Here is a 20,480-nt window from a genome sequence, read left to right on the forward strand (position 1 = left end):
AAAATCACATTACCACCTTTGTCAAATTGTGGCAAATGCATGTTTAGCGATGCATACCATAACTCACTGGATGCTCTGGAGGCATTAAAACAAAAAGCCTCTCGTCTTTTTAGGTCTTTGTCTGTGAGACACAGAAGAAGACCTCAGCCCTCATTACCTCAATAATGTATGAAATGCGCTGCAGCCCGCAGACTGAGCTCTCCGAACGCTTTAAGTATTTATCGTGAACAGAACGCTATCAGACTCTTTTCTAAATGGGCCTTCCCTGCCAGCTCTTTTTCAATTATGATTGAGGGGACGACTGACCACCACGACGTTGCTGTTTTTGTTGAAACGCAGACGAGAACCTGCTGTGCACCTGCCTGGCTATGTGTCTATATCCTAGCGACAGAGCTACAAGAACAATTAAGCCCATCGACGCTAAATTAACCTGAGCACATCAGTGAATGGCTGCTAATCTCTGTGACCTATGGAGGGTTATTACCACCATAACTACCACAAAACAAGAAAGCGTATCCAAGATGGAGAGGATTTTCAAAGAGTGTTAGCAGTCGAACCAAATTAGCTGAAATAATGGTGTCTTTACAATGAAGCCAAAAAGGTATTTGGACAATGTGGAACAGAAAAGATGACATTTTGAAGAATGCCTTTTGTTAACACAATGAAAGTCAATGGGGTCCAATGTAGTTTTGGATCCCAAAATTATTCAAAATATCTTAATTTGTGTTCCACAGATGAAAGTCAGTCATTCAGATTTGGAAAGACATACGTTTGAGTTCTCGGGGGTCAAACCTCTCAACACTTCCCTTTCCAGCACAAACGAAAGAGGAGGGGAGGAGATGAAGATGAAGAAAGGCCATGGCAATCCATCCATTCTTGTTTTCCTAAATTTGTTTTCCATTTCAAAGGTGGGTTTGTGATTTCAGCAATGCTCTCGTCTCAAAAACATCAGTCTGAATGGGATACAGAGAGCACAAGAGGGCGAGAAAGGAAAGAAATAAAGAGGCAGAGAGCAGAAGAGAGGGGTCCCCCTCTGTGCTGGCTGGCTTCCAGTGAAAGCTGTTCAGAACATGGGAAACATGGTGTCGCAGCGCAGCCCAATCAGCTCGTCTGGCCTGCGGTTTTCAACAGCGAGTACCGTCATGAACGCTCCTCTCCTTCTACGGGTCCGCTTTCACTAGCATGCCTCCGGGAACAACAAACTCAAGCTGCCAAAGCACGACCACACACACACACAATGGCAGATGCAAACGCATACATGATCAAGTGAATGCACAAGTACTACCCCCTACTTTTTCTTAGGCCCAACTTTGCCAAAAACGTCAGTTGGATTAGTCAGCAAAGCAGTGCATGATGACTGGCTGTATGTGACGTCGCCAGAGGTATGAAGATGCTGAAAGCTAAATCACAACTACACTTTACTATATTTTTAACTATATTTAAGTTAATTTAAATATCTTATATACAATTTTTATATTTATTTATTTTTAATATTTTATATATTTTATAGCTACAAATACATTTTATACAGCATCTAACAAAATGTGAAGACTTTTTTTTTTTTAAACTAAATTCAAGGAAAATTACATGTGTGTCAGCAAAAAACATCCTAGACACACTTATAATGGTAAATTTTTACACTGAGGTAAAAAGTTGTTAGACAAGCATCTCAAGTCTCAGAGTTCTTTTGTTAGTAGGAGTTATGAAAGTCTTTGATTTCAATCATTCACATCACTTATCTCAGATTATCATTCTTAATCATGCACTATGGCGGTTTTAATGGCCAAAAACATGGTCACATGACTTGTGCCGTCCTCAATTCAAAGAACATTCCATCCAGCGATTCTGAACTTGTTTGCAACTTCCTGGATATGAGCGATCACTATCAGACATTTCTGGATGGATCCTCTAATTTGAAAATAGCATGAGATCAGTAGTTTAAATCTTGGAGCTACCAGCAGTGCAAATAGTGCAGAACATATTTCCCCAATGACACCAATGGAAGTTACAAACCGAAATAAACGTGAGGCAAAATATGATGCTTCTACTCACTGACTCTCTTTTTCCTCCCCTCTATCTCTGGCCTCAGATGCAGGTCGCGTAAATCCATAACAATACGCACATTCCAGTGTGACAGATAATGCATCTCTTCATAATGGAGGTCTTGGATGCATTTGGAACGAGTATCTGTGTGCAGACGTGTGTTTAACTGAGATAATACCTCAGTGTAAGTGAAAGTCCTGGATTAAAAGCAAATATAAGCCACCTGATTGCTCGCAAAGATAAAACAGACCTCCAAATCAGGGATTGAAATGTTTTAGGTGGGCTGAGGTCTCAAATCATACCATCAGCACTGGATGTTCTGTTTCGTTAAGATCAGATTTTTTTTTCTATTTTTCTTTCGATTGCCAGTTTGTCTATACTGTTCTTAAAAACAAGGCAAAAAATAAGACAAAACAATGTGCTTTTAAAAAAGAAATAATTGCATCTCTCTCTCTCTAAAATATATATATATAAATGTAATTAATTATATTATTTATTTTTTTCTAAATGAAAAGATTATGGAAGACCGCAGGCACAGAGGCCTTTTCAGTATGTCGATATTTATAGTTATTTGTTTCTGCGCGAAGAGGTTCAAGTCTGTTTAATTATGCTATAACTCCCAGGACGCACAGCGGTCTTTTTAAAAGTAAGTTGTTTGAAATATTCTCTGGCTGATAGCCAGGGAAGCCATCAGTGTCAGATGTACATATTGGCCTGCCAAGAGAAATAGCCTAGCCGAACTGAAGGCAAACACCTCAAACAATCCCACACAGACTGATGACTATAACACTGGCCATCATCTGTTCTCCCCCATCTTTTTTTAACTTGCACAGTCACTGGGTAAATTTGGGAAATTGTATAAACGCAAGTGCGATTTGCCAAGTTCTGTTGATTTAAGGGGCGAGAAGAACAACAACAAAAGGTCCCCTTGAAAAATCCCCTTTGACCACCGAAGGATAAAAATGTTGGTAGCAGCACAATAACACTGTAAAATATGATCACGTTGATATAGGCCAGGTATGACGTTCTCATAAATAAGCAAAAAGCCTCCTCGGCTAGCCTGCTATTTTCATTCCCTCTTGTTGAAAAATCACCTGATAAATTGGGCCCCCTCTGATCTCCGCGGATCTGTCTCTGATATTCCACAGGACCGAGGAGAGCACATCCTCTGCTCAGCTGCTGTTAGGACTAATAACAACACCAACATCCCGCCAATCTCTCCTCACTGCAAGCTAGGCCAGCCAGCCAGGGGCCAACACACACACACACACGCGCACATACACACACATCTGACCAAGCTAAGTCCATTTTCAGACACTTCCTGCTAAAAATAATTACCCTCCTGGAGACAGAACCTCGCTGGAGGCTGGCACAGACATTTTGTATAAAGAGAGAGAATAAGGGGATGAGGAAGTGCTGGAATTAAAGGGGCAGCGTGTGTTGCATCGTCTCCCTGGACTGAAGACACAACGATACCGGGACGTCACTGTCAGACTGTCGCTGTTCCCATAGCACCTGAAAAGCAGAGTAAGGGTTTACCGTTCCCTAAAGTAAACATTACAGGTGGATACAAACTAACGATGCCTCCATACATAGCTAAACTAACAGGCCAAAGGTGAATGTTAATTGGTTTTTTTTTTCTTTTTTTTTTGACTGTCAAGTTTCCAAAAGCCACTAAAGTTTTGTGACCGCTCTTTAGGTCAGACCTTGCAAGAATAAGAAAGCTAAGATTAATATTTTAATAAAAATTGGTGACAAAACTGTCCATTAAGAGACACTAGGTTTGTTCTCTTCAGTCAAAACTCAAAATTGTTTACAGATGTCCCCACATACTTTCAAATGTTTTAGTAAAAAAATATATTTATGCAAATGTTACAGCAACTTATTAAATTAAAAAAAAAAAGTAAAATAAAGCTGTTTATTGCCAGGTCTCCCCCCCACTACTCCCCCCCAGGGAGTTGATGAGTTGAATCAGGTGTGATAGATGAGGGTAACATACAAAACGTGCAGGGCTGGGGGTACTCCAGGGTACTCCAGGACAGGTTTAAGAACAGCTGCTTTACAGGATCAAAAGAAGTAAAGTTTCCTTACTTTAGTAAAGGAAAACCAGTCTCCTCTTTGCTTATATCAAAATCCTCCGACATTCTTCTTTTCAAATCCTTGTTTAGTACTTCTAATTAGTGACTGTTGTTTTGTTTTGATCTCTCCGCTGCGTTTCCTGACTAATTCCCCCAGAACTGCTTCCGTTTACAACAGTGAGCGCAAGCTAGATTCAAGTAATTATTACGTTTTGAATATGGATATTTTTCTTACAAAAACGCATCAATTCGCTAAAGGAGGCCTTTGTTCACCCCCCTGAGCCGTGTGAGACACTTTTTTTTTTATGGAAGGGCGCTTTTTATTTCAGGTCTTTTGGACTGAAGCAATGCAACACCCGTTGACTGCAATGATAGCGCTTGAAAGATCAAAGACAATTTTTAATATAACTCCAACTGGATTCGTCTGAAAAAAGAAAGTCATATACACCTAGGATGCCTCGGGGGTGAGTAAAACGCAGTCTAATTTTAATTTTTGGGTGAACTAACCCTTTAAGAAACAGGAATGTTTTGCCATATGTACAATCAGAGATAACAGTAGCGCGTCCCCACAAACAACCAAATTTGAATGTCCAGCCCTTCCCCGATCCCTCCCCTGCATGCCCACGCCGCCTGTAACGATATGTAAGCACAAGCCATCGGCAGAAACAAATCAGTCAAGCAGCGCCAGGGTCACCGTTTCTCCACCCCCCCAACATGGAAATCCATGTCAGTCTCCCTCCCCATGGGCACCATTTGAAAGCTTAATATCGTTTTCCAGCCACTAACGGCATCTGGCTTCCATTTCCACTCCTCCTGGAGGTTTTCAGGTCACTAATAATAACTGTTTCAGGCAAAAGTGAAAGTTCAGCCAAAGTCTAGCTCCAAGCCAGATCAGGGAGCCTTGCTGCCACTGAGTGTGAGGCTGAGCTGCCCGGTTCCCTAGGCACTGAGGGCCCCCGCAGAGGATTTGTTTTGTTTGGGTTTTTAAAGTGCTGAGCCCAGGCTGGCAAGGGACGTCTGGAGTAAAACCCAAAAGTGTGTGTGTGTGTGTGTGTGTGTGTGTGTGTGTGTGTGCGCATGCGGGAGAGTGAAAGTAAGACAGAAGGGAAAAAGTGCGGACAGGAGGTTAAAGGGTCTCCTGATTATTTCTCATTCTCACAGAGCACTTAAACCACAGCTGGGTGCAAACTCTTCGCCATGGCTACCTGAGACTCTCTGAGAATAGTAATGGAGCAAGACGGCACTCGAAAGTTCTGAGGTGAACCGTTCCGGAAACTCTGAGACGTTTCCGAAATGCTGTCTTCCCCCAACCCCCAGCAGTCCAGACTTTCCTGCTGGGCGAACTGCGGAGAGCCAGTCTAAAATAAGTGCTCCCAAAACCTCACCTAACTTTGACCAGTCTTCCTGAGACCAGACAATAACTGTAAGGAGCAAATTCAAGCGTAATGTTTATTTTCTCAGAAACGGCACTAAATTCTTCCAACCAAAAAAAAGTTCCCTGCTCTAAGCTTTAGAAATACTCTCTTACCCTGTTCTGTGCTGAAACAGAAGAGGACCCAGAGAGATCTGGTTTATGTTCCCCTGTTATGAAGATTAACCTTCTTTATGGGACACAATTACTCATCCGTACAGGATAAGACCACAGCTAAATTAGGAGCCACCATCATATCACATAATGTACTGAGCATCTGGGGGCTCCTCAAGAATAAAAACTTCTCTAACAGTTGCCAACGAAAACTCCTGTTTTTACAGACACAGTATTCTCATTAGATTATAGAGGCTTAGCCAGTTTACGTTATTGTGCTTATGGAAAAAAAAACTCACGTTATACACTTTTTTTTAAAAGTTTGGTCTCAGTAAGATTTCATTTATTTATTTATTTATATATATATATATATATATATATATATATATATATATATATATATATATATATATATATAAATTTTTTTTTTTTTTTTTTGCAAGGATGCATTAAATTGATCAAAAGTGACCATAATGACAACAATAAAAATATTTACTATCTATTTATTATTATTTTATTTTCTATTTAAAAAATCAATGCATTTCTATTCCAAATAAATATTGATAATTATAAAATGTATCTCAAGAACCAAATCAGCATATTAGAATGGTTTTTCTGAAGGATCATGTGACACTGAAGACTGGCGTAACTATGCTGAAAACTCAGCTTTGCTATAACAGGACTTAATTACATTTTAAAATATTTTATAACAAAATTTATTTTAAATTGTTTTAATACAGTTTTACTGTATTTTTTTGATCAAATAAATGCAGCCTTGGTAAGGATAGGACCCCAAACCAACCCCAACCACAAATGCATTTTTAATATATAAAGACTACAACATACTCTTATGACAACTTTTGTAAGAATTTGTACAGGACAGTGAAGATATGCAAGGGTACAACTTCTATAGTTTCTATTTTTTGTATTACAATCATGATTAGGTTTACGGTTACATTTATATTACATGTGATTTCTTTTGATTTTGCCATCAGCATCTTATAGGACCAGGTGACCCCTAAACCAGCCTAATAATTATTTTTCTTCCTTAAAGGGGTAAGTAGTTCACAGAAAAATGTATTTCTGTCATTTCGTTCATCATACTCTCATGTCATTCCAAAACTATACAACTTTTTTTCTTCTGCAGAGCACAAAAGAAGATATTTTGAAACAACAAAACACTGGATCCCATTGACTTTAGAAAATTATGACAAAACTATTACACCCTTGGGAAAAAAAAAAATGAAAAAATTATGACAGAACTATTACCTTTATGAACAATAAGTTGTAGTTTTTAATGTAGTTTTGCACATGCCTCTAAACCACAAGTCAAAAGGCCACAAGGCCTCGCATTCGACTATATACTTTTTATCCTTATAAATCTTACTTTTAAACATAAATTAGGTAAATGCATAAACAATGAAACGTATGAAGGTTGCTGTGCATGTGGCCCTCCCTTCCAGTTCTTTATTGGGGAATGGCTATTTATAATCTCTAGGATTACGCACACAGCACAAGGTTTAAAAAAAAAAATGGGCATTGAATCTGGAATGGAACCGTGTCTGGGTCTTGCTGGTTAATCCATTAATTTAGTCACAAAAACACCTGTTTTATGTCCTCGAGACCAGTGAAGTTAAACAGCAGTCCCCAGATGTCTCTCGACAGAATGCACGGACAAAAGAGTGTGTCGCCTTACGTCAGGTATCCTGATACCGCCACGGCACTTTCTCAGTTGGCAATCAAACCAAGGCTATGTGCCAACCAGAGAGAGTCTGAATGGGAAAACGACATAATGAAGTGAAGAAGAGAAACACTGAGTGCAAAAAAGAAAAAGCTTGGGTCACCCCCAAAGGGTTGGCTCCTTATGTAACCCAACACAAATGGAATCATCCTTCATCTGATTCACACAAGCTGGTGAACGTCCCTCTCTTCCCCGCAAACAGTCTTCAACATCAACAATCCGCAAACCACCGACTGCACAAAGAAATTCTCGGCTGCTGTCAGAATTACCAACCGGCAACGCGAAACACAGGCCACAGCTGACCTACTTATTCACACCTGATTATGCTGGCACACTATACACAATGCAATATGGCGACTACATCCTCTGGGCCCATGCCACCGGTCAGCAACAACGTAGGGCTGTTTCAGCAGTCTGAGTACATTTACAGCTGACGGGCCACTGATGGAAACTCCAGCCTTTTCAATCATCTCTCACAGCGAGCGGTAAGAAAGTTAGAGCGAGAAGGAGAGTGAGAGAGATAAAGGGAGAAAGAGAGGTGCGAGCCTCCCCTCGCCTCAGCTGAAATGGGACTGTTCATTAGCCCCCTAAGAGCTGGGCTTTTATCAAACAATGGCATGTGAGTGAGAAATCCAGCCTCTTGAGTATCCCACACACATTAACAGTTCCGAACTGCGAGTCTTCGTCTGCCGCCACCATGTGCAAATCGATACTCTGATATTTAAAGAGCAAATACAATCTCTATTTTTCAAACAAAATCTTACCCAGTAAATTATTGAGCCAGAGATGACGTCTGCCTGCTGTTCGGACTGAGTACGAGATCATGACGACTCATTTTTTGTTTTGTGTTGAGATAAACAGCGGTTTGGCTTCACTGCTAGCTAGTTTCACCAATCACTCGCAGATGAAGCCAACATGAAACAGTGTTTGAAAACAATTTTAGTTAAGACATAATTCTAAGGATAACAAAATTGCGATGTAGGGAAGGAAAATGGTGGTTTGGTGGTATCAGTTCAGAGGCAAAGAAAGTTGTTACTTTAAAAATAAATTGTCGGATTACGACAAACATTTTTTTTTTCTCTGGAATAACTTTAACTTGTTTACAATAAGACCCAGAACATGCATTAAAGGGGTTATATGAAGTTGCTAAAAAGAACATTATTTTGTATATTTGGTGTTAATGCAATGTAATGCGTTTTAAGGTTCAAAAAATACATTATTTTCCACATACTGTACATTATTGTTGCTCCTCTATGCCCACGCCCTTCTGAAACGCGTAAATTTTTACAAAGCTCATGTTCTGAGAAGCGAGGTGTACCAAGTCTGCATTTGTGATCAGAGAAACGACAAACAAACAACAGCGCTACTCTACACTGCTCAAAACACGCATTTGAATCATCAGTGGCAAATTCTTTAAATATGAAAACGTACTTACAGGCTATGGAGTCAGAAGTGCCAGACTGTCCTTGCAAATTTGGAGTTGCCCCACTTTATAGAAACAACCTTCATGCACAGCCTTCCCAGGTTTTTAAGAAACAGTCCTCTGTAAATTTCGCCTGCACACATGTAAAATACTTGGGATGAACTGTTCTGGAACAGTGTTGTAAATACAATCTAACCACTGATTTTTAGTTGTGTCCTCTTTTGGAAGACCAAACAAAGTAGTTTCGCGTTCACAATGAACCACAGCATCCCCACAACATGACGGCGGCAACAGCAACAATACTACAGTGAGAATCAAAGTTGCACCTTCTACTTTGTAATGCAAATCTTCCAACACAGTGACGTAGACATGTGGGTAAGTGTTTAAACGAGGCATTTTAGGAGGCCATGAACGAGTCTTAGATTTTATAAAGAACATCTCTTTGGGTTTGAGACTTTAGTCTTTGCAACTTTAGGGATCTCATCTATGTACGAACAGCTTGTAACATTCTAAAGAGAAAGGAAAACTTGAAATTGCATCATATGACCCCTTTAAAGTAAATACAGCCCATTTTCATTTAATTTTGAAGTGGAGTCACCGATAATTAGCAGTGTTGCCATTAATGCTTACTTTCAGCCGATTAATTTGTGGTTTAAAGTCATCAAGAAAACAGTGTTCACAAACTAGTTACTTAATGTGGCACAATTTAAGGATAACACTCAATGATGTAGGACAAGAAAAATAAGTTTGGTAGCTTTTGTTTGGAGATGGTACAACTTGTTATTTTATGAATAAACACCACAAAGCGAAAAAAAAAATTATGTTGCACATAACACTTACAATAAGACCTAGAACACATATTTAGAAAGTAAATACAGTCCATTTTGATTTCATGTTGATTTCAAGAGGCAAAGTTGCCAATAATTAGCCATCTCATTTAGCCCTAGCACCAACAATTTGTGGTTTTAACTCAACATTAAAAACTGTGTTGCAAACCTTTGTATGTCTGTTATGTGACATACTTCTGGTGGTAACAGAATATCAAATTATCTAGAAAGGGGTTATATTCGTTTTGATTGAAACAAGCAAATTGGTGAAAAGACGTCAGTCATTAAGTCATTTCAGGCTCAGAGCTAATACTGTATTATAAAGATTACAAAGACAAACCATTTAACATGCACAAATTAATCATTCAAATAAAAGCAGAAATGTAATAATAAAGGTAATTTTTTCAAAAATTTTGATCTCATGTTAATTTTAAAAAACACAGCTTCACAGCTAGCTGAAAAGTTTCATTTGTTCAGTGATTTATTGCAGAAATTTGCAAATAAAATCCAAATGAGAGTAAACCGAGGGTTGCTGTAAAACAACATATTGACCACCGGCGACAACAGCAGACAAGGACGAGATGAAAAAGCATCCAGACACAGGAAGATGCACCTCATTAGTTTTATGCACAGTAAAGTCACAGGCTTTGTCAAGGCCTTTGATCTCCGGGGGTTGTGATTTTTTAAACATATCTGTGGCGAATTAAGGTGGCGCGGCAGAGCCTCGAAATGGCAGCGACGACTGGAAATAAAAAAAATGCTCTTCTCATCATAGACTTGTGAATCTTGTCTGAAAACAATGGATCGGGTTGCAGTAAGAAACGTTCAATGACGGGGCAATCATAACAAATGTTAGTGTGATTCAGCTAGGTTTAAATTTGTTGTTTATGACAGAATCTAAACGTACAACTTGCATAAAAGCACTGTAATTTTTGTTTAATGTAGCCATTAAAACCGATAAATCCAAATGACATAGAACAGATAACATGGAACAAGATGACAGTCATAATGATTCTTAAGTATTAAATCTGTTTTAAGTGACAATATACAAAAAGACCATTTGGACCTAACTTCCCTTTGAGTCTCTTTCGCTTTATCTCTCTCTCTCTCTCTCCTTCGCTCAGGAAAAGAGGGCAATCGGAGCAGATCTCTTTCCCATGGCTCTTAATTCAGAACTACTTCCCTCAAACTCTTTCCAGATGTTTTCTGAACAGAAGCAAATAAAACGCTGTTCTAACCTTTTTCCACAGTCTATCACAGTAATAAACCTGACGCACTGGTTTTAACACTATTTTACACAAATATTATTCAGCAGTCCATTTTCTCCCATGTTCAAGGCTTTAAGTAGTTTTTGAATGACCACCGGAAAACAAATGTTCGAGACATTTATTTAAAATAAAAATAAAAATGTAACCTCTAGCTAAACCTGTAGGTCAGAACTTTTTATCCATGAGGAATTGGATGGAATCATGAAAAAACTGGCTTTTAAATATCAAAAGCTACTTCGAATGTAAGCTATCTAAAAACAAAAACAAATTGATGTTTGACTATTAGTTACATTATTCAAATAGCCAGACTGGTGATGTCATCAACAAAAGAAGAGCAAATTTATCACATTTTAATGAAAGTTTACAAAAACATTTTTTAATTTGAGCTAAAATGCACAGATAAATCATTCACAATAAAATTAGAAACATCCATCAAGAAAGTAAAAAAGGGTCTACTCGATTTTTTACTTAAAAATGCCTTTTGACTTTAAAGTTTAACACAGAAAAAGACCATCATGGTGCCAATAAACTTTAGTTTTTCTTTTTTGCAATTTGCTCTTTTTTCAATTCAGCTGCTGTAAACAAATCAGAGGTGTTAAATTCCTTCAAACTGGAAGAATTTCCAGAGTGCACGGGCATGCAGACCAAACACGCCATAAAGCAAAGAACGAAAGGAAGCAAGAAAAGAGAGAAAAAGAGAGGAAGCGAGAGAAGGGGTGGGGGGAGGGGCGAGCGCTCTCATCCCCTCCTCCAACTCGGGCTCTGTTTGAAATGGACGGCCTAATTATGCTGGGTGGCGTCAGAGTTCTGGCTTCCCTGTGTGGGGCGGGAGGGGAGCGGCCCCCCCCGTGAAACCCCAGCCCTCAGACACAGCAAAAGGGGGCAGTCAGTGAAGTAATGACCGTGTGTGGATGAGCGTCTAAGAGAGGGTGACGGAGAGAGAGAAAAGAGGTGTGCTGGCACATGGCCTCCCCCCCGATTCCCATGGTCACTGAATTCTTCCTGCCATCTTTATCTCCAGCAACCGAGTGCAGACCGATCAGCAAAGGAAAGAGGGGGATCACACACACCTATAAAAAGCACTCGCTTAAAACAATTTCATTAAACTATTAGACACTTCATAGATACATATTCAAGTAAAAACATCTATTTAAGCACATATTTAGCTCTACATATAAGCACATCTTCAACTTATACACAAGTTAAAATACATTGGGGGCCGTTGTGAATGATTCCCTCTTTAGACTGAATAAAAATACATCATCATCATCAAGTATTTATCACAGAGGACCTGAGTACCCTTAAAGGAGCTATACTCAGGCCACCATTGCTGGCCTACGATGATCACATGAGATGGGCAGACCAACTACACAGAGGAAAAAAAACACTTCTTATTTTTAGATCGCAGCACCTCGCAGAGCAGGTAATTCAAATAGTGTGAGATTATCAGCATCGGGGCTGATCTGGTAGTAGAACAAAGGTGCTCAAGTACCAGATCTGAAATTGATAACCTATTCTTTTCAGCGACAAGCTCTGCTACTTTTTTTAATAACCAAATCAAGGCAACAGACCGAATCTCCGTCACACACAAGAAAGGAAACAGTACTATGAAACCACCACAGCTGGACCCTATTCTGCATATGTAATATTCGTCATGTCTTTACAAATATGAACAAGGCTCTCAATGTTATATTGTTTACAAAATTCTGTACAATTCGGTCAAATGTAAACCCAAATAATATATTGTGTAAAGTTTTGTTTTTACTCAAAAGGGCATTTCAAGATACTCAAAGGGCCTTGCAGAATTTATTATCAGTATAAATCGAGTCAATTGAAACTGCTTTATTTTAGTCTCAATGTCTTTGCAATGATTAAAAAGCTATTAATGTATACAATTCACAAAAAGTTTTTTTTCCTGTACAATTGGACAAATTTAATTACCGTGTCCCAAGCGGCAAAGGAAACAGTAAAGTAAAACCATGGACCTTACACAGCATATGTAACCTTATATCATACCTTTACCAATATGAAAAAGGCTATTAATGTACACAATTCACAAAACTGTATCTTTTTCTGTACAATTTCTTGAAAAAATAAAGCAAATAATGGTCACACTTTATTTTAAGGTGAAATTCTCAGTATTAACTATGATTTTTGCCTCAATAACTGCTTATTAATAGTTAGTAAGGTAGTTGTTAAGTTAGGTATGGGGTGAGATTTAGCAATTTAAAATATCGTCATGTTTGAATAAGGAGTTAATAAGTGCTTTATTAGCACTAAACAGACAATATGCTAGTAATATGCATAGTTAATAGTGAGAATAAATCCTTGAAATTAACGTGTTACCCAAATAATGTCTGAAAATGTTTTGTTTTCTCCTCAAAAGTGCCTATATATAAAATACACTCAAAAGGGTTACAGAATTTATTATAAGACTAAACTATGAAATTATAAAAATACAAAAGTCAATTTAAGTGATTTACTATTTTCTTTATCTTTAAGAATGTTAAAGGGCTACAAATTTTCGCAAAGAAATTTTTTTTCTGTATAATTTCGGTCAAATTTAGACCACATAATATATCTGAAAATGTATTTGGTTTCCTCAAAACTGCATCAACCAAATTGCTTTGCAGGATTTATTATCATTCAATTGAAGTGCTTTACTTTGAGGCTAAATTGGAGAGGCCACAATGCAAATGTGTGTGTTGTTTTGGGGCTTATATAGTTGGCTGGTTTTGAAGTGGTCAGGATCAGAGTCTGTGGAATGTGTGGGCTGTGGGCTCCACAGAGACGCCGTTGTTCTATTCATCATTTCGTGTCAGCCATTAAAACCAATGACTAAAAGCAGTTTACCCTGCATTTCCTCAGACACGTGGAGACATTCCTACTCACTTTTTAGGGACTTTCCCCCCATTCATTCGAATCCAGTCAGGTGTCAGCCCAGACAGTTATTACTAAAACAGTCAAAATAAAGTGATGTTTTAATGAAAACACTCCATCGCAAGTGATGAATCTCCTCAAAAATATTCAAATATCATTCTCATTTGTGTACTCATCTAATAAATTATTACCAAAGATTACAAGTTATCAGTTAATTATCTATTACATTAAGAAAAGTGTATGGGGTACTATAACGTCTGGCAGCCTAATCTGCTAAAACTCTTCACAGACCACTGTAGAAGATCCCCCATCAACAAATATAGCAGCATAGCCACCATACATACAGTAAACCACACAGAAGAAACGAAAAAAAACGCAACAGATTACACTCTTATGGCGTTTAGGTACACAGTGTACCACAGCCGGCCAATGTGCCCCTCATTAACAGATATCAAAACACATTTTAAAGTCATAACAGGGGCCCAATGCAGGTACAGACAAGAGTCTACTCACATCTTGATGGTGGCAGAACTGCCTGCGTCAATCGCTCAACTCTCGAGGTTGACGCACGAAAACTCGGGACCAACACACTAAAGTGAGGTACACTTACACATCACCTGCATTCGCAGACCTCTGAGCCACGTGGTGACAGAAGGAGGCAGGTGACACCGGCAAACAAAAAGTTTGGGATATATGAGACAAACAGGTCTGTTTGGAATCACTGGGTTGTGGAAATTGATAATTCAGACCACTTTATTTCACTGTCTGGTGCGGTTTTTGCAGGGTAATATGAGACATCTGATTCACATCGAGGCATCAATTAAGCGTGAATCAGAAAGAAGTTAATCAGAAAAAAAACAAGAAATAAACACATTTAAAACATTCTGAAAAATACGATTTGAATAGAAAAGACACGACGTAGCAACAGACAAAAACTAGATGATAAATAGTGTCCATGACATCATTTAAAGCCTGAACTCGCTGATGCCAGTCCTTATCAGCTGAGAGAGAGAGAGAGAGACGGGCCGGAGAGAGAGATGAGAGAGAGAGGAGAGAGAGAGGAGGGAGGGAGAGCATTGAAACTTTAGACAAGTCACCCACATCAGAATAATGCCCAGCTGTGTGTGTGGTCCTTTTATGTTCAATACTATATGTCTGAACCCTAACTGAATAAATGATTTCCCAAGAAACACCAACATAATCAAACAGCAAAACATCGGACATGCAACGAGTCGGGCAATGTTTTACTATTACGATTAATGTTACACAAAAATCTGAATAGCATCTCAAAACATATTGCAACACATGCACATATAGAGCGTTCTGCATTCTGCTTAAATTTAGTTTCATATTAGCATATCTGACAAATATTCAAAATACTACTAAATCAGAAAACCTAATCGATCCAGAAAGCTCGCTTTCTTGTTATTATCGAATGACATCGATTTTAAAATGACTCGTGAGGCTCATGAAGATTTAGAAATGGTTACAGGTAAGAGGAAATTTAAAGTTCGATCGGAAAATAGGTCAGCGATTTTTTTTTTCTGGCTAAGCTTTGCGACCTCAGTTCATAAAGGCATTAAACTCTTAATCAATAATTTGATATAATCATGGGTCTAATGTTTTATGCCTACCCAAACGCGACAAATGCACTTCATACTCCTACACTACAAACAACGAAAGAGTTCTGACTTTGACAACTAACCAGATTTAAAAACAAATACCACAACATTAAGCCAAAACAACTGCAGACCAAACCGAATCTTCACAGTTCCCGCCTGCGTTTTAAAACGCTCCGTGTTTCTGAAGAACGACTTGAACACAAGTTATCTGTGAGGGGGGGTGGAAAAAAATAGTTAAATTGCATTATTTTGTTCTGACGCGAGCTATCTTGTCGGGCCTCTGTAACTGAATAACGAAACAAACCGTCTTTTCTAGAGTCTCACATCTATATTTAACAAAAAACGTTCCTCTGTTCGTGGTTATGTTTATTGTTTTTGTGTTTAATTGTCCTTGTATGGCGGGTAGGTTTAGCAGCCACTTTCACGTCGTCACTGTTGAAAACTTACCTACTAATGCTGAACTTTTGGCGTTTGCGAAATTCATAAACTTTCTAAAAGTCCCACAAAAAAGTTGCTAGAAAACCAATAAATCCGAGGTGAAAATCTGAAAAAGTAAGGCAGTCTAAATCCTCTCTCGTTACTAAGGAAAATAACGTCCTCGGTCCAGCAACAGCGCCACCGGTGTATGCGCGAGCACACTCGTAAAACACAAAATTATTTCCACAAACTATACTATCTAAAGCTCTCAGCACAAACTACTATTCCAAAACATCCCGGGAGGATGGAACGGAGCCGGAAAGAATCGTGAAACCTTCGGCCTCCCTTTTGCCGAAGTGGCAGCATTCCACCTTGACCGTGATGGGTGATCACGTGGGAATTGAAACAAAGAGGATCAATTTTTCCGATCAGCGCGAGAGAGCCGCTTTAATCAAATGGGCACCGAACCCGGCGAAAGAGCCGATGCGAGAGCAACGCGCCACACTCTCAGCGCGGCGGCCTCCCCGGGACGGCCTCACACGGCACACACAGCGAGTACAAAACGAAAGGGAGCTGACCTGGAGCTGCTTCAAATCAAAGCGTTTCCAATATTGAAACATCGATCCCGCATTGGCCGCCATCTTGAGACATATTGAGACGGAATGAAAGGCTGATAGAGAGAGCGCGAGAGGGGCTGGAGTTCAGCGCTAGAGAGGGAGAGAGAGAGGAGCGCGACGAGAGAGAGGCGGGGGGGGAGCGCGCGCAAAACACGGAGCGGAGCAGATCGAACGGCGCGGGCGCGCGCGGAATGGAGTTATCGAAACGAACGCCAACCTGCGATATTGAATAGGGCTACTGAAAACAATTATTGAGAGCGTCCTAAATAAAAGAGCAGAAAACGCGGGATGGAGTTGTTCCGCGTTCAGTCGCGCTCCCCGTGTCGCAGGAGAGGGGAGGGGGGTGCTGGATACGTTTTCATCCGTTTAAAAGCAGAGAGTTTATAAGGTTATGATTTTTATTATCCACCATAGATAGATATTACGAGACCGCTGATCAGATCTGACGCGACGCGAACGCAACGCGCAGCTTGAGTGTTTTTATGTTTTCTCTCGGTCAGATGAAGAATCTTCTGGCCTGTTGTTGTATTCGTCGTACCTGATATATTGATTTTGATTTGTTCTTATTTTTAATCCTATTGCAAATACATCTTAGGTTCTTGTTGTGTACGCTATTGTCTTATATAGTTTTTGCTTGTTGGATGTCTATATGTCCATTTACACTCTTGTTTTGTACGCAAAAACCAATACATCTATTATATTGATTTTATGGGCATTCTTGCGTGAAGAATGTGGATACGGCGATCGATAGTTTAAATTAAAACCGAAACACAATCGAATTCGTCTCATACCCATAAATACTGCATGAGGCAATATGCACTTTAAATGGTTATGGACGGTGTTTAAGATGGTGGCATAGCATGGATTTTGATGTTATAACATAAACCCTTGCCCGGTCGATTCCTGATGATTTGTAAATACTGCTTTTGACACTTGAACTTGGAGAGCAGCGCCCTCTATTGGGGCGTGTTTAATATAAGTTCTCCCCTCATTGTTCCTGGTACATGGAATGATGATGCAAAAAGTAGTCGTATTAATTGTCACAATTAGTGATGATAAACCAATCAACTGCTTAGCCAACAAAGTTAATGTTGACAGTGATTATGCTGATTACCTAAATACATAATTTATTAAGCCAAGTTATATTATTTTATATGTGGGTGTGTAAAAACCAATCACTGTTTTACCACAGTGATATTCTTTTAAAATTATTTTATATAATTTAATTGTTTTAAAATGTATTATATATAGATATATATATTTCTATAGATCTATATATATATATATATATTATATATATAATATGCATTATAATGTGTGGGACTTTTGCACATGAATTAAATGGAAAATATAACATATTCTTTCATTGGTCTCTTTCTTTATATGGGATGTGTGTGCATGCGTGCATTCGTTTATGTGGTTTATGAGGGACACAAATTTGTATAGTGACTGTTATGTATTACAATATGAAGGCTGGGGTTATGAGGACACTACACGTGTCCCCAGTATTTAAAAGGCTTAAACCAACATGTTAAATGGTGGTTTTTTTTTTGTTTTTGTTTTTTTCAATCGAAAAATTGCAACAAAGTTTTGTGGGGGCTATAGGGTTAGGGTCAATAGGTAGGACAACACAGTATAAAAACCATTAGCCCTATTGGAAAGGTCCTGTCAACTCACCAATACCAACATGTGTGTGTGTGGAGTTCATATTCTGTGGTGAATATTCTCTTTTACTGTTGAAACCAGGTAATACATTTAATACACTGTCCATAATGGTGGAAACAAGTACAAAACCGTTTTTTCATTATCTTTTAACTCAGGATACAGGTTGTCCACACACTTTGGACACTCCGACCTGATTGGTATTCACCTGTATTGTCATGGTGCAGAGTAACAAAGTTTCACAACAAATTAAAATACCGTATCATCTAAGCAAGTGTGCAAACAGTAAAACAGCATTTAGTAAGAACTGTGTTAAATAAGAAAAAAAAAAACAACTAGTTACAGTGCTTGTAACACTATCAAAACCCCAAAGATACATTTAGTACATCATAGAAACAATATAAACATCATATTAGAAAAACAACAGCATTTTTAACCTTAATTTACACAGCCGTCCACCTTCAAGTTCCATTAGTTACATTCATCTGTTAAGCAAGCCCTGGTTCGCATCTCACCACCGCCACAGCACTTAGAGAGAGGATGGGGGGGGGGGTTTCATTTAGACCCCGCAGGGTTAGTGAGAATTGAAGCTTGGAGAGTCCCCATGGGTCCTCATACGTGCTCCATCCCCTCGTTCCCCCCGCACTGAGACAGCAGGGTAGCTGCACAGGAAGCCAGGTCCCTCATGGCGGTTTGGTTTTTTCAGGCCCACTGGAAGCCGCTGAGCACCCAACCCCCTCCTCTCCTTCTCCGCCCAGGCGTTGTGCACACCTCATGAGCACAAGTAGAGCTTCTCTCCTGCTGCCGCGCTGTGGAGGCTCCCTCCTCTACCCTTTCCCCTTTTTAATCAAATAAGCCTCCTCTTCGCTAAGTCCCTCGTTTAAAAAGTCGCATGCAAGAGTAGATTTTAATTTATGGAGAGTCAGAAGACATGGCAAAATGAACATAATGAGAGACAAAGAGATTGTGAGGAGGGCATTGTTCTGGGATGTGTGTGCATCTTCTGACTGTGTCCATATGTTGCATGCTGTCATCATGGATCAGTGGACATTGTTTCTGATATTTTAGTCATAAAAAAAACTCTATCATAAATACGCATATTCAACATTTGAAATGTAAAGTCCCTCACCTTTGTGTAATATGTAGTTTTGAAAATTTCCATGAAGATCTACGCTATAGTTATGCATGTAATATATTTTGTGGTGGAGGAAATATAGAAACTATACAGAGTCCTTGTACCTAACTGGGTAAACTGCTCCAGTCTGCAAGGCAAACAAACTACAACTGAAGTACTGTTTTCATATTTTAAATATAAATACTTGTAAATACAGACTTTTAAATTATTATTCATGTTTATGGCTAGAATTGTTTATTTCAATGTTATATACTTACATTGCGTAGTGTATGAAAATTTGCATACTACAAAAAAGAAATGACAATCCATTTTATTTTTTAGCCTCTTAGATGAATTTAGTTCTGGTTTATTTTACACTAGTCCCTATCATTTTGGGCTTGCATAAAAAGGAACAATCAAGAATTATATACGTTTCCATATATATTATATTGCTAAGTGTTAAGTTAGTAAATATATACTATATAACTATGTAATTAGCTATGATATTACATATATAATATACCAAACTTCAAAATCGAAATCAGAAAAATGATGGAAAAATAAAATCTAATTTAAAAATAGTTTTTTTAAATCTACAATAACACTTCCAAAAATATTTAACAAAACTAATGACAGGTATTTTAATGATACTATAATAACACTAAAACCAGCTCAAACACATACGATGCATATAACACACACCGTGAGACTTACTTTAATTGTAATGCTCTATTTTTTAAAAAGTCTTTAAGTACGGTTGTATTTGGTCCTTGTGTTACCACGATATCGATTTTTTAGCTAAAAAGGGGAACAGGCCCTGACCCAAACACACACACACACAACCTTGTTGTTCACGATCTACGTATGTGCAGTTAGACATTTATACCGAGAGAGATCAACAATGTGTCGGCCGCGGGTCAAGAAGATTGAGGAGGTGCTAAATGTAGCAGTCATCCTCTATGTGTAGTCATATAAAGCAGAGCCATGTAGTATTTACAAGTACAGGACACTGTCGGTACGACGGTGTGATGGGAAACCATGTGGCTGTAACATGTAGAATTGACAGTAGAAATGCTAGACTGGGGGGAGGTAAGGGAGGAAGTCATGACAAACTTCGGGGCGCCGGCCAGGAGCTCCCGATCAGTTAGTGTTCATTGGCCAGACTATGGCTTGAGGGTAGAGTGCCTTCTCACACGTCCCCCACCTAGCGCAGAGATCACAGGAAAACGAAAGACGACCTAACATGGGCAACACCTCCCTGGT

General features: G+C 38.9%; 1 pseudogene; it reads right to left on the bottom strand.

The window, feature by feature from the left end:
* Window positions 1-16,532, bottom strand: part of LOC109096874 — a 108,715-nt pseudogene extending 92,183 nt beyond the window's left edge.
* Window positions 16,533-20,480: the final 3,948 nt, after the last annotated feature.

Source organism: Cyprinus carpio, chromosome A10 (genome assembly GCF_018340385.1).
Source record: "Cyprinus carpio isolate SPL01 chromosome A10, ASM1834038v1, whole genome shotgun sequence".
Lineage (NCBI taxonomy): Eukaryota > Metazoa > Chordata > Actinopteri > Cypriniformes > Cyprinidae > Cyprinus > Cyprinus carpio.